Source organism: Takifugu rubripes, chromosome 8, assembly GCF_901000725.2.
Source record: "Takifugu rubripes chromosome 8, fTakRub1.2, whole genome shotgun sequence".
Lineage (NCBI taxonomy): Eukaryota > Metazoa > Chordata > Actinopteri > Tetraodontiformes > Tetraodontidae > Takifugu > Takifugu rubripes.
Genome location: NC_042292.1, coordinates 6873408 through 6889069, shown reverse-complemented (window position 1 = coordinate 6889069; position 15662 = coordinate 6873408). Strand labels below are relative to the sequence as shown.

The following is a 15662-nucleotide window of genomic DNA, read 5'->3' as shown; positions in this document are numbered from 1 at the left end:
GAAAAAAAAGGCATTGATGGAATAACCTGGTCACTTAGTACATCAGGTGTTCAGCTGACCTCAATCTTAATGATGCTGAACCTGGATCTGACCAACTGCAGCCCCCCCCAGATCAGTGCTGCCCCCACAGGCTGGTACAGGAGCCACGAGCTATTATGGGTGCACCTCTTCATCTGCCTGATGTGCCCGTCACTCAGGAACAGCAGAAATCTGGAACATCCAATCTCCTGTCCTCCCTCGCACACTCAATCCTTTTTTCTGACGAGCCTGACTGATTAGTGGTTTTCTTAAGGCTACACAGCTGTTCACTCCCAATCCCTTGAGTTCCCTCCACTTTGTGCGTGTGGAAATGCTCTTACTGTCATCATTAAACAAAGCCCTGAGTTCTACTGTTGATTTGATTTCAGCAAACCCTTAAATGATTGCCAAGCACGATTATTCAGGATTGCTTTCTGACCACATTTTTACCTCAAAGACGGTGCTTCCCCACCATCTTTCAACCTTTCAATAATGGGTTGGACAGTTCTCAACCCAGTAGTTTCTGCAGTCTCCTTTAGAGGTTTTCTCTGCTTCATGCAGCCAATGATTTGACCTTTCTCAAACATTTTTCCAATGACCACGGGATGTGTCCTTCAACATGGTTGTTTAAGGACGGAGAAGCTACTCATTGCATCATTTGGGGTTAAAATACTTTTTTCCAGTTGAAAGATAATAGGTTTGTGTTACCTATTTGCTTATTTAAATCCAGTGGGCACCTTTTTTGGCCAGGCAGTTTATAATGAAGATATTTTGCTAGAAAAAACAACAACAATTCTTTAAAATCAAAGCTCATTAATTTCACATCTACCATGCAGGGATGTAAGAGAGGCTCTATAAATTAAAACAAACAGCCATTTTGTATTTGAAATAAAATAGCTAATCAGTGAAATTAATTAGCCACAGCGGGAATAACAGCCTCTGAAACAGGTTCTAATGGCCTAATATGTCAGGGATGTCAAGAGGTCGCAGCCAACAATGTCAAAGTGACCCAATACTTTTATAAAACTGTAGAAAGGAAGGCAATTTCAGCTGCCATTTCATCTTTGACACAAAAATCAATAAATATTCATTTCAATGTGTGCGTCAATGTGTGTGTTACATTCATTACGTAGATAATTGGAATCAATACGCTGAAAAAAGGCATTTCAGATGTGTATAGCTGCAGCTGGCTCCTTGTTACCTTTTAGAATTGTCACTCCTCTGCCATGGGTATGGATAACATAACACCTTTTGACCCGGGCTGACGTGGAATGGATGGCAAGACACATCGAAGTTTAACAACATTTATCCACCCAAGTGATTCAAAGTGAACAATGACAGTGGAGACCAACACATTCTCCTCAGAGAGAGTCGTTAGCCGACTCCTGTGCACATCAGCAGACAGGTAACAGAGAGGACTGAGCCTCAGCTCATCCCCATTTATACACTTGGCCACCTCCCTACTTAATAAAGCGGATCAATGCTGGGGGGGAAGAATGGCAAACAAACTCTTTCCTGAAATAAGTGCTGCACAAATGCAATTTTCAGACCATTTTAACACCATAATTCATATAATTTAAATATCTGAAGTAATGATTTTGTACCGCCTTGACAAAAGTAGCTGTCCACAGACAAAGAGACGGTGGTATCCACTCGATTAGACACAATCAAGGTGTATCTCCTCACCCCTATATGCTGACTCGGAATCCATTTACTCTTTTAGCTCACAAAGCAGGATTTGTGAAAGAGGGTGATGTTCTGTGAAGGTGTTCACAGTAAAGTATTCACAAGAAGCCAGTAAAGCTGACCATTTAGGGACAGTGAGGGTCACTCTCACAATGAGACAGTAGTTTTGATGCTGCGCTGAGTTTAAGAAAGGTACTTTAGCTTTTGATTGAACTAAATGCATTAATCTACTCTGAAATGAGCAGCAGGGAAATGGAACAACTTAAGTACTTTTTGTTACCTCGCATGATGCAGCCATTGTTTAAAACAGTTGAGACACATTGCTAAAGCTATAAAAGACAAAAAACAAAATCAAAATCAACTGTGAAGGTGTTAATAAAGAATGACTGAAAATCACTCTGGAATTTTTTTTTGGACAAAGTTTAGATGGAACGTGGACATTTGCCCATTTCCAGACTATCATTTAATAACTTATTAAAATGGGTCCAGTTATATTTATTAGTGTCACTAATCTTAGAACACCATATAGTGTTTTATGGTGTGTTCACTCAAAACTTCACTTGGATCCCAAAATGCAGAGACTGGTTCGGTACAAAATTAATTCATTAATTAACTTCCAAAAGGGAAAAACAACTTTTCCGGCCACTGGCAGACCAGTTTAGAGGAATGAATTGAAGGCAAAGTCCACAGGAGAACAACCCGGAACTCGGGAGAGCTGGGAACACTGGAGACTGAGGCTTGATTCACGTGTTGACAATAAGGACCATCTGGCAAGGAGTGAAGTCGCAGGTAGGTTTAAGTAACTGAGGCTGAGTAATTCGCAAACTAGCAACAGGAGCTCTGCCCTGAAAGAGAGGAACGAGGGGAAAGAGACCACAAATAAAAACAGAAAAAAAACAGCATGAACCACAACGTCACAGAAAAATGCCTGGTGCAATGTGATTTTTTAAAATCTATTTCATCACACTGAAACAAACGTCACATTCTTGACTTCCCCAATCAGGTTCACAGCCTTCAAGGATTCTTAAAATTGTTCCTTTTGTCTAAATCGGAAGGCTGTGATTCGTTTTGTTTATATTTAGCACCTACTACAATGATGGTTGCTCATCTTGGAGTCTTTCTAGCTTATAAATATTACAAAAGGAGAGCATTTAGAGGAGCTAATTACTCGACCACTGTACAATTCCAACAGCCAGTGAACAGATAAGGATAGAACAGAGGTGCTTAAACTTCTCTACATACAGTATACAGGAGTGCTTAATATATGTATTTGGTCTACATAACACTTGCAGAGATAAACCATCATCACTGATCTGACCAGTCTGAAACTAATGCTGCATTCTCTTTATCAGCTGGTCCTCGGGTGCTGATGGCACATCAGGTTTCCTCGTGCTCTCAGTGAGTAGCAGTCGTCACGCTACCGTTGTCACGTCGATACATCAACCTGTCACGTCTCATTTTGTTTGGGAATTTGATTCTTCATTATTGATTTTTAGTTTTGACTGTACATCAGTCTCCAATTTGTATCCGTCTTTCTTGTCTGAAGCACATTCTGTTAAACCAAGCATCTCCAGGCAGAGTGTGTGTGTGTGTGTATGTGTATGTGTGTGTGTGTGTATGTGTATGTGTGTGTATGTGTATGTGTGTGTGTGTGTGTGTGTGTATGTGTGTGTGTATGTGTGTGTGTATGTGTGTGTGTGAATTTTTAAGGGGGTGCATTGGTGATTCACTGGAGGATTTCTTTGCTTCTGAGAAATACCTGCTTTGAGCATCTTTTCAGGGTTGTAATTTACGCTGCAATAATAACAGGATTTTTTTTTTTTTAAATGGGATGCCTTAAAAAAAATATAAAAAAATCAGCTTTAAAGATGTTGCTCTCAATTGGATTTGAAATCTATATATATCTGTATACTCTATATGCTGGGAGAAGATTGTGTGTCAAGAAGGATAAAAAAAAGGCATCTTCCCCTAACAAAAAATGTTGAATTCAAAAACCTTTGCAGGACTGCGGACACTAAAATGTAATATTTCACTTTGCCCACAGCGTCCATGGTTAAAATGACCTTAAGACTCCTGGTCAAGGCTCAATCCACCACAAGAGCACACCAAAATAACTGTACTCTCGGAAATGCACAATGTTCTGCAGCACTTTTACTAGACTACTGTATTAATGTGAGCATTAAACAGGGAAAATGCACTGCGTAAATATACCGTCTGTAACGCCATGCAGAGACCCAGAGCCTGACCCCTGAGCAAGCAACGGTGGAAGAAAAACAGGAAGAAACCTTGAGCAGGACCATTGCGTGGAAGTCACTTTCTTTTCATTCATTGTGTCAAGACATGAAAAAGAAGTAGAACTTCATCTATTGAACATGATCTATGAGGAGAAAGTGGCCACATGCACACACATGTTATTTGCATGCATCTACAGCCATGCTGGCTTAGCAGTGCTTTAAAAACCCAGCCGATACCTGTCAACACATTCCCCTCAGTGCCTCAGACAGTGTTTGGTCGTTATCAGCTCTGTCGTTCAATCAACAGTTTTTTTCCTCCTCAATTGAAGACTTCACAGCTTTAAGCTCCCTGTAATTACTTCCCATGTGGCTGCTTCTTTACACTTTCGCATCTTGCGGAGGAGTTTTACTGGTGCCAAGGGCATAGACACAAAGACGGGGGGGTAGTTGAAACACAACCTCTTTCCTCCCAATGATAGAATCTTTTTTTTTTTTAACAAATGAAACAAACGGCTTTGCAGGATTAACCTCATCACACGTTGCCTCCAAATGACTGAAAAGCATCATCTCTTATTTGTTTATGGCTGCAGCCCCCTTTTCTTCTCCCTTTTTATTTAACGCAGCGGGAGTTAATGGAATTGTTGTGATGGTGATGTATGGGGGATTGTGCCAGCAGACAGATGGGGAAATGTAATTACGGATGTTTCAGGGCTTCGGGCAGAAAAAAAAATTGTCACAAAGGAGAGTTCAGGAGACAAAGACAGCCCCATTTGTCATGTGAGAGTCTACTCTGAAAAAAATTAAATCAAGGGGTTTTTACATAGACAGTTTTCTCTTGCAATTGTGTTCCACACACAACTCAACTGCAAAGGGCTTTTTTCTCTCATTAAAACACTTCGGCAGTGCACTTGTGGAGTCACCTGATTGTTAGAATATTGACCTTATTTACATTATGAAAATCCTTTAGTAACGTATTGCTCCTCCTGTTTTTCACCAGAGTGTACCCACTGCTTTTATTACGTACTCTGGCGACATCGGTACCGAACACAGACATGTGTCCTTTGTTGTTAGCAAGATAACAGATCCTGGATCAGTCAGCTCATGCTGGGTGTAAGACCCAGACCAGTGAAACGATTCCTGTTCTCACTGTTAGTGGTTTGCATGCTGTTTTCTAGACTTTCTTTTTCTTTGAGAAGTTTAACCTCTCCTCTACATGGATTTTGTAGAAGGTAATACTTCACCAGTGAGGTGACGCAAGATAAAACAGTCTTGCAGATCACCTCTAGTGATTTACATCTCTATCAACTGTTCTGAAGCCATGCATGTAAGACTTTAGACTTTGTTCTAAAGGGAGAAGACACATGTCAGCTAATATGTGGTGCATGACTTATTCATGATTTCTACATTAGTTATTAAACAGAAAGCTGCCGTATAAGCATAAAGGTTGGCTCTAGTTCACAGCTCAGTGGGACATCGATGAATGATAAGTAATAACCCACAAATACAATATATGTCTGACACAAAAAAAATCTGAAAGCAGGAAAGATGTGATAATATGAAAGAACATATGACGGAGCCAGAATGAACAGATGGGCTCCTGCAGAGCTAAAGAAGATGAGGCCGACTGGTTCCTGAGCCAAACCCTCCAAACCTGTGGGACCTGGGACTCCACCTAATACCAGACCTACCTGAACAACCCAAAGCACAAAATCGCACCCTTTTCTCTTTCCACACACCCCATCAGTTCTCCTGCCGCCTCTTATTAACCTTTCATTGGACAGGTTCCTTGGAGTAATGGGGCCATTTAAGCTGCAGGGAGAAAGAGGTCACCGAGGGGTTGCAGGTTATTTAGCGGGTGTGGTGGCATTTTGACGTTTTACTGGGAGCCTGCAACAGTCATGTACCAGCTGCTCCTTAGCTTTAAAAAGTCATTACGCCATAGACATTAAAGTTGCAAATGAAGACAGTGGTGGGGAAAAAGGGAATAACAACATAGCATATTTTATCTGTTTGAGGGCTGTAACAAAGCTGAATTTCTTGGGCTGCGAATTCTGTCAACTGGTTGGTTTGATTGCCAAATTGGATTTATTTCAGTGAAACCTAGTGGAAATATACAGGAGAAGAAAAAAACTGATGCTCTTTGAGCACAGAGGTGGATTGAAGAGCAACTGAAGTAAGTTTATTTTCAATTTTGTCATAAAGATAGGTCTCTGCCATCAATTCGAGTGTATTATCTTGAAACAGTGGCTGGAATGAACTAGATAAAGCTTCTGAACCTTAAAAAACCTACACATTATTTTATTGAGGTGCCAAACAGTTTTCCCCAAAGTTACACATCATTTCTTCAGTCTAAAAGGTTCAGAAGAGGCAAGGCACAAATGTGTCTTAATCCACTGCTGAAAACAGCCCGTGACCAATGTCCAATTTAACACAGTCTAAGAAACAGCGGCTAAACCCACCTCAATAATACATATTGTGATCCATTCCAAAATTATAATCTCTTTGTGTGGACTCAAAAAATAGCACCAAATCTGTTCTTTCAGGAAGCAATGAGCAGGATGCAGAGACACAGATACTGATGGATTTCAGGAATTGCTGTCAGCTTGGAAGAATCAAGTTTTTTTTCCCTGGTCCATCGTGGTTGAAAATAAAAGTGCACAGCAATTCAATGCATAACAAAACAGATTTAGCTGCATTCCGATAGTTTTCTTGCCGAGATAACAGTTGAACTGTCAGGACGACATTATACGCAACTTTGTTTTTATAAAGCATGAAAAAGGAATCAATGAGGCTCTTGGTGGAGACGGCTCATTGGCTAGCTGGAGTAACAGAGCATAGACACACGCTGCCACGACCTTGGACACTGCATGCAATGCTCTGAAAGATAGATGGAGCCCAAAAGCACTTGCTGTCCTTTCAAGTCTATCATTTCCAGCCTTTGGTCTAGACTAGTGGTTCGCGACTACTGTATGATGCCTCTGCAGAGCAAAGCAGGGCAGGGTTATATGGACTGGGTTCAGTGAGCTGTATGGAAGAAAAACAAACAAAAACAAAAGGGAAAAACCAAACTTCCCCGAGCTCCAATGGTGTCAGGAAAGAAGCGTTACAGCAGACATAAACTAGTCTGCTCATTGAGCTGGTTTCTTATCTTATCCCAGTGATCATGTGGGGAGTTAGTAGCAGCGCCGGATGAAACTGTGATTTGTAACTTTCACGTGAATGCCACTGCAAGGCAATGTGAAATTGTGAATTCTGCCCAGAGGCACCAAAAAAAGAAAGGGTGAGGGGGGTGCCTTTCCGTCTGAGCCAAGACAAGTCTCATTGGTATTCCATGCATTAGAGTGGGGCCTGTCATGCTGCATATATTTATGAACACAAGTTATTCTGAGGTGTAAAGAAAGGAACAGGATACCAGTAAAAACTGGGTGCTGCCCTCTTTTGTGACCTGTCCTGAACAAGGACAAGTTGCTGCCGGACCAATTACTAAAATGACTCGCTGAGCTAATTTGCACTATTACGCATTAATTGTTCACATTCTCATTAGAAAATCCAGTTGTAAGGATCTTCGACCCTATTTGTTACTGACACAGCCAAACATAGCTCTCCTTGCTAAGCAGAGAGGTAGTGAGAAGCATTAATTCTTAACCCTGTGGAGGGAGCAGCACTGAGAAAGCCAGACGACTGCAAAATCCATCTCTGTCTCCTGGCCCCTTGAGAGCCAAAAGGTCACTCAGCTGTCAGGAAGTAAAATCCAATACCTCAACCTTTCAAGCATGTCTCTATCCTCTGTGTCCCCGTCAGAGCTACACAATCCCTTTCTGATGCATCTCTGACAGTCGGGCTGCGCCCTGCGAGGACAAATCATGTTCTCCACAGCCGGAATGACAGTCACCGCTGACGGTTTTTAGTGACACCGTAGAACCCATGACAAGTAAAGAGATGCTTCTCCACAGCAGAGTACACGCCAAACTGGCCGACAGACAATCATGTGATACTTTCATTACTCCTGTATGTCTAGTTTTAGGACAACAACAGTTTTACATCGTACTAACTGTCCTCCCTCCACCTGTAATGGGTTCAAAGAAAACAGGAAAATAGTTTCCAACAACTTTTCTGAACGGCCGTTGATTCGCAGAATCGTTCGGTCTGGTTTTTAAAAGGCAAAAAAGAAAAAAAAAGCCATTTTCTTTCTGCCTCTGTGGCGTGCTTTATTCGTCAAGCATAGAAACATTCATGTTTGTGGCCTTTTCCACTTAAACTCTGCAAAACAGTCAAGGAGCAGGAAGGAGAAGACAACGACTGAAGGACCAGCTATGATTCAGATTTTAATCATTAATTGCTTGACAAGATCTCGTTACTTTTTCCTTTAACATCAAGTTTATTATATCAAACGTTTTCTTTGACTGCCATTATGAAACACTCCAACTTTCTCTACCATGAACAAAACTACTTAATTACCACACTGCCTCCAGCCTGCCACCCACGTTTGTTTGATCTGAGCATTTCCTCTGACCTCGTAGAGTGTTCAGTGCAGACAAAACCCATGACCTTCCATTCAAACCTCGCAGCATCTTTTCGTGGATACAGCACTGGGATGGCCGATGGGATAAGCCTTTGGAAATCAAGTCTTTTCCTGCAGTTTCTGTGACAATGGACTGAGGCCTGCTGATCCATTAGAGCAGCTTAAGAATCACTCAAACCCTGCGTGTGTTCGGGTCAATATTCCACTCTTTTGGAAACAATAGGGGATAAGACAGAAAGGTGCAGAAATAGAAGGGAAAAGAGCCGGGGCAAGGTTGGGCAGAGAGACCTGAGGAAGAAAATTAGCAAGCAGAAAGAAAGATTGGGTGACGGAGCTGGAGAAAGAGGGGTTTAATGCTAAACATGGAGGAGGGATAGAGATCGAACAATATCGGCAAGGGCAAAAAAAAAGGGAATTCAGTGATGAAAGGGGTTGTAAAAAGAGGATGTGGGTGGTACTGGGGAAGAAGAAAAAAGAAGAGAGAGGGAAAGGGAACGATTGAATTCCTCTGGGAAGTGAGCCAGTTCAGCTGAACAATGGGAGTGTAGAGCAGTACTGATTAGGGTGGTGGGGTGGGAGATGACAATATGCTTACTGCTGTTCTTTATCCGACTTCTGCTGCAGAAGACTCTCCACCCTCAGAAAGGAGTTTTCTTTCCAACCAGCATCGTGGGCAATTAACCCAACTACCTGCTGGTCACAAAGAAATTGCCTCTTGCCATTTGCCAATCTGGCTCCACTGAAGAATAAAAACAGGCGAGGCACGTCATCGAGACGCTGCTCAAAAGGCTGTTTGCAAATGCTCCTATAAATTCGTCCCACAGACTGAGAAATAAAGCATGCGCTTCTATCTGTGCACACACACTATCTTTTGTTTTATTACATCTGGTGTGGGGTGAATCATATTTCAAAAATTAAAAGAAAAGTGGATTCATTCATCTTAAAGGCAGGACCTGGACCGAACCACCCACGGTGATTGATGATGGCAGATATGCTGCGAGGGAGTGGGGGATGGGCTGGAAAGGCTCAGACACTCATAGGACAATGGCGAAAAAACGTTTTCTACTAAATTAGACAGCAATAAATGTTAGCATGCATCATAATGACAGAGGTCTGAAAATAATGGTTAAATTCCATTGACATTTGGTTCACAACTGCAACACAGATCATCAATCAAATTAAAGCAAAAGGACATCTTTGAATCGACAGACGTACCTCTCGTGCTCAAGGTCAAAAACCTCATAATAAACCAATGCATAGTACAACTTGAAGGGCTAAATACATGATTATCAAAACAAATATGGGAATAAAGGTTCTAAACCAGTCAGAAACAGGAAAATTTAGAGACCGAAGCGCAGAGGTATCCCAAAGGAGATGAAAACAATTGTGAATTACAGTATATCTTATTACACTCATATCAGCGTCACTATTTATTTGTTTTTTCCATTTCCTTATCAGTTTGTTTCCCTACCACTTGACTAAAGTGAAAACGGAGAGGTCATGAGTGCACAAACCTCTCAATTTAGGTTCGGTAAACTAGAAAAAGGCTCATCTGAACAGATGTTTGATAACTACTTTTATTAAAGGATCGATTGTAGCTGATGAGTAGCCTATAAAAATGTGTGATAAATATTTTCAGTAATGACGAGAACAGCACTCTGCTAAGAATCTGATCACAACATGGGAGCCACTTTTCCAAGCATTTCCACGTTCATTAACTCAACTTGACTTGCAATCAGTCCCACACTGAGGCTCTCGTATCAAAAGTGGTGAACACATTTGATTTGCATTTAGGAACATGCAGTCAGGAACAATTTGCCTGTATATGCACAAACACTCACAAATATGAGAAACTCCATCTGCTAGTTGGAGTTTGAAAAGTGTTTCTCGTTGTACAACCCCACAACCCCAACCCTGTTCATACAGTGTTTCCATGTGCATTTAAATGGGACTACACTTGTCACTCTACTGGTGTGAAATTTTGTAAAATGACAGTAAAATTTCCAAAAATACTTGGTTGACTGTTCCTTCCGAGCGCTACCAGGGGCCCATGTCAGAAGGCAGGTTGAACAAACACCGAGTCAAAACCTGAACTGTAGGTTGTGCAGCTCAATCAATCCTGAGTCAAAGTTACCCTGAGTTCGTCTTGTGCATGCGATGCTACCCAGACAAGTGCAGTGGCAAAAAACAACCACAGAAGTGTAGAAAATACCAGGAAATGGCAGAAAAATGTGAGTGTTGATTCATACAAATCCAAATGCACAATGAAATGTCTCCCAATAGTCGAGAGGAAACACTGACATTAACCAGCCTGGGCCAGGAGACAACCACAGAGGAACAAGAGGCTCCAGAGGAGTCAGAGGCTTGTTTAAGTCATTTGTCCCCGTGGTTCAATCCTCTCCACTTATAAACTTATAAACTTCAATTGTCTGTTGGCTACTATTAAAGTTAAAGTTCATTGTATTTGAAGTTTACACTAGCAGTAACGGAGTAATTATAATAACCACAATTTAAATAATACAGGTAGAAAAGCCACTTTTGTTTGTAGTTGTATATCGGCCCCCTGCTGGGCCACATTCAGAGTTCTTGTCTGACTTCTCTGACTTGGTCCTCAGAATGGATAAAGTCATTATTATTATTGACTTTAACATCCATGTAGATGTTATAAATGACAGCTTTAGAAATGGCTTCATTTCATTACTTGAGTCAGTTGATAAACCAACCAACTCATAGCTTCAACCACACCTTAGATCTAGTCCTGACTAGATCTGGTGTTGAGGTAGAACATGTGTCAGTGTTCCCTTAGAACCCACTCCTGTCAGACCATTCTTTGATCACTATCAGAGAAAAAGCTAACCAGGCCATCCCAACAACTGGACCATCACCAGATGTGCTGACTGTAAGGTGGCAGTGATTAAGCCATTGCTTAAAAAACCATCACTGGATCCTGATGTGTTAGCAAACTATAGGCTGATATCCAACCTTCCTTTTATCTCTAAAGTTCTTGAGAAGGTTGTGGTGACTCAGTTACTGGAGCACCTGCAGAGGAACAGCCTGTTTGATATGTTTCAGTCAGGCTTTAGAGCTCATCACAGCACAGAAACAGCACTTCTTAAAGTTACTAATGATCTTCTCATAGCTTCCGATCATGGACTGGTCTCTATGCTGGTTCTGCTGGACCTCAGATTAGATTAGATCACATGATCACTCTAGATGGTATCTCCTTAACATCTAGTCTCTCTGAGGAATCTTGGAGTAACTTTTGACCAAAATCTCTCCTTCAACTCACATATTAAAATAGTCTCTAGAAGTGCCTTTTTTCACCTGAGGAACATCACAAAGATCAGGAAACTACTGATGGGGCATGATGCTGAAAAGTTAGTCCATGCCTTTGTTTCTTCCAGGCTGGACTATTGTAATTCTTTATTATCAGGGTGCCCAAACAACTCTTTAAGAAGCCTTCAGTTGATCCAAAATGCTGCAGCCAGAGTTCTGACAGGTACTGACAAAAGAGATCACATGACTCCTGTACTGGTGTCTCTTCATTGGCTGCCCGTTAAATTTAGAATAATTTTAAAATTATTCTTCTGACCTACAAGGTCCTCAGAGGCCTAGCTCCATCCTACCTGGAGGAGCTAGTGACACCTTATCATCATCAAGTATCGCCACCTTCATAGTTGTATGCTGACCTGCTGACCTACTGACCTCCGACCCCACTGACCAACTCAACTCTACCGGCAGTTTATTATAATTAATGTATTTCTATGTTCTCTACCTATTCACTCCTCTACCTGTCCTCCCCCCTTCTCTTGTCTCTCTACCCAGCCCCCCCATCAGCAGGAGGGTCCCCCTACATGAGCCTGGTCCTGGGTTTCTTCCTGTTAAAGGGGAGTGTTTTCTTGCCACTGTTGTTTGTTGGGGCTCGGGCCCTGGGATTCTGTAAAGCACCTAGAAACAATTTTGATTGTAACAGATGCTATATAAATAAAGATTGATTGATTGGTTGATTGACTGATTTATTGATTGAATCTTCAGCTGTGGGAACAGAACCCTGCAACTACAAGCTGTTGTTTTTGTCTTTGATCTTAGATTGCCATCATCGTCTTTGATCTTAAGTTGGCATTTTAGTCTTTGATTTCCTTTATGTCATTGATGTCAAAGTTGTTCTTTCATGTCAGATGACTGAAGAGATCAATGGAGAAATCAGAGCTGGGAGATCAAACACATCAGCTCTACCTCTTTCAGCACACGCCTGAGGAGCTCAGCACTCTTGTACCACACTGGTGACCAGCAGACGCATCAATGGCACAGAGAGGAATCCAACAGCTGAAGGCAGAACAAGAACCGATGGAATCATCAGCGGAAACTTGGAGGGAAGAGGTCCAGCAGCTCAGAAAAGCCCTGGCTGAGAAGGAGGAGCAGCTCAGCACGGCTGTGAAGAGGCGACAGATGAGGACTGTGGCCCATGTGGAGACCCTGACCCTGCTGAACAGCACACAAGCTGCTCTGAAGGAGAGCAAACTCAACTTTGCTTCTCTGGAGGAAACCCTCCACAGTCAGCAGCAGGAGAAAGAGGAGAGATACAGGAGGGAGCTGATGGAGCAGGAGGAAGGTCTGAATCAGAAGCTCCTTGTGATCGAGGAGGAACTTGAGAGGCAGCTGGAGGAAGAGAAGCAGAGGAATAATGAAGAGAAAGAGGCCATGAGGCAGCAGCTCTTTCGACAAGAAGAAAAGTTCAAGAAACTGCTTGATGAAGAGCGACACAAATATGATGAGAAGATCGAGGAAAAAGAAGAGTCAATGAAGCAGCAGCTGTTGGCTAAAGAAGAAAACTTTAACAAGATGGTGGCTGATGTTTGTCAGTGGTGGGAGAGCACAGCTCAGAAATGGGCACAAAAGAACGAAGAGCTGCAGCACAGGTTCCAGGAGAGCCTAAGTTTGAGGCAACACGAGGAGGAGGAGAACAAAGAGGAGCTCCAGAGGCTCTCTGAAGCAATCCTCCAACTTGAGGTGAGATGCTTTTGCCTTTGTTCCTCTTCCAGAAGATTTCAGATGATGTTCAGTGAAATCTAAAACACAATCTCTCTTTTCTGCAGCTTCAAGTATTAAAGAAGCAGGAGAAAAAAAGCTTCTGGAGATGGAAGTTCTGGAAAAAGAGGAAACAAACAACAATTCCAGAGCTCCCAAAGCCCTCCTCCTCCTCTCCATCCTGACCTCCACAGCATCACATCCTGTCTTTTTTTTTTTAGTTTTATTTTACAGTATAATCATTGTTTATATTCTATGTTTGGATCTATGATGTAGAAACAATAAAACTCAAAGTAAACCACCAGATTATTCTAGATGTTGTAAATGACAGCTTTAGAAATGGCTTCATTTCATTACTTGAGTCAGTTGGTTTCCTCCAGCAGATAAACCAACCAACTCATAGCTTCAACCACACCCTATAGCTAGTCCTGACTTATGGTGTTGAGGTAGAACATGTGTCAGTGTTCCCTCAGAACCCCCTCCTGTCAGATCATTCTTTGATCACGTTTACATTTATGATTAAGGATTCTTCTATGCTCAGAACACAGTCTTACTATAGCAGACGTCTTTCAGATAATGCTGTAGCTAAGTTTAAGGAAGTGATCCCTGCGTTGATCCCAGGACCACTGTGCGTTTCCCCAGGGATCAATCATTAGAATCTTAGCCCTGCTGAGGTCGACTCTATTGCTGAAGGTGCAGCAACCTCACTGAGAATCACGCTTGATTCTGTTGCCCCCCTGAAAAAGAAAATAGTAAATCAGAGGAGGTGTGCCCCCTGGTATAATTCACATATCAGGACCCTCAAGCAGAAAGTGCGAAGACTGGAAAGGAAGTGGCATTCTTGTAAAATAGACAGCTATCATGTAGCCTGGAAAGACTGTCTATTAGTTTACAAAAAGGCCCTCCGCAAGGCTAGAACAGCTACCTATTCAATCCTCCACCTGTCCTCCCCCCTTCTCCTCTCTCTCTACCCAGCCCCCCATCAGCAGGAGGGCCCCCGTACATGAGCCTGGTCCTGCTCAAGGTTTCTTCCTGTTAAAGGGGAGTTTTTCCTTGCCACTGTTGCTTGTTGGGGGTCAGGCCCTGGGATTCTGGAAAGCGCCTAGAAACAATTTTGATTGTAACAGACGCTATATAAATAAAGATTGATTGATCAAATCTAAATATGTTGTGTCTGCACTTGCGTCCAATTTGGTTGTCATGGCAACGACGTTGGCCTTCCTACATGTGTTCCTACAGGTGATGATGTGGTAAATCACCAGAAAAGTAACATGGAAGCATGTGCAGTGAGACAATGGATGCCCAACAGCTCACTTTTCAGGTTCTCCTGGTGGTTTTGAGTCGTGGCTCTGACCTCTGCTGCACAGGGGCTGCAGTGTGAACAGGGCACGGTGCTCACCAAGATCAGCTTTGGATAACCACGACCACGACCTGAATGAATGACAACCTACAAGGACCACCTCCTGTTTTCCTTTGATAAAGTTGGCAACCCGAGGTACTCATCAGGGAATGATGAAACATCCAATCGGGCTCTGATAATCATCTACCCACAGACGTTTTTTGAGTAGTGTCAGCTCTTCGACATCAACTGGGTCTTCAAGGGACGGACACGACATGTCTGCTACTGCCTTCAGTCTGCAGCCGTCAGCTTAAGAGCAGGAGTAATTTGAGGTGAGTTAAAGCAAATCTGCCAGTGAGCAGGTTAGTTTCACAGAGTATGTTGCCCGGGTAACTGGCTGAGAATTGCAGGAAACTGGCTGAGTTTCCCTCATCTCAAGACTGACTAACAGGGTTTTTGCTAAACCTGCTGTAAGAAACTGGAACCAGGTCAGCAAAATGCACACATCGCTCAGGCCAACTCACCGTCCGTGCACTCTCAGAAGACGACTTACAACTGTACTATCTGGCAGTATTAGTCTGGCTACATCCGGACCAAAGGCATCCACGTGTTTTATATCATTGAACTACTGCAGGATTTTATGTTTCATGCATGCACGTAAAGGCGCTTAGTGATGAAATGTGACCTCTTCTCGGTCGCACATCTCTCCCACGTCTGTCTCAAACCCTGGCACCACAATATCCTTTCACTCTCCTAAACTCTTTTTCACGTCTTCTCCTGCGTGACTGAATTTCTCTGGCCACCCAAATCTCTTAATAACCCCAAAACAAGGACG

At 42.5% G+C, this 15662-nt stretch overlaps 1 long non-coding RNA gene across 2 annotated transcripts; it reads left to right on the top strand.

Annotated features, from left to right (window-relative positions):
* The first annotated feature begins 2403 nt into the window (after positions 1 to 2403).
* Positions 2404 to 12321, top strand: LOC115250749 (uncharacterized). Of its 2 annotated transcripts, none has more exons than XR_003889331.1 (3): positions 2404 to 2493; positions 3057 to 3102; positions 12286 to 12321. It is a non-coding gene; the product is annotated as an uncharacterized lncRNA (long non-coding RNA). The 2 variants fall into 2 exon arrangements; XR_003889332.1 differs by lacking the exon at positions 12286 to 12321 and adding an exon at positions 3749 to 3848 and having other exon boundaries at positions 2424 to 2493.
* The last annotated feature ends 3341 nt before the right edge of the window (positions 12322 to 15662 follow it).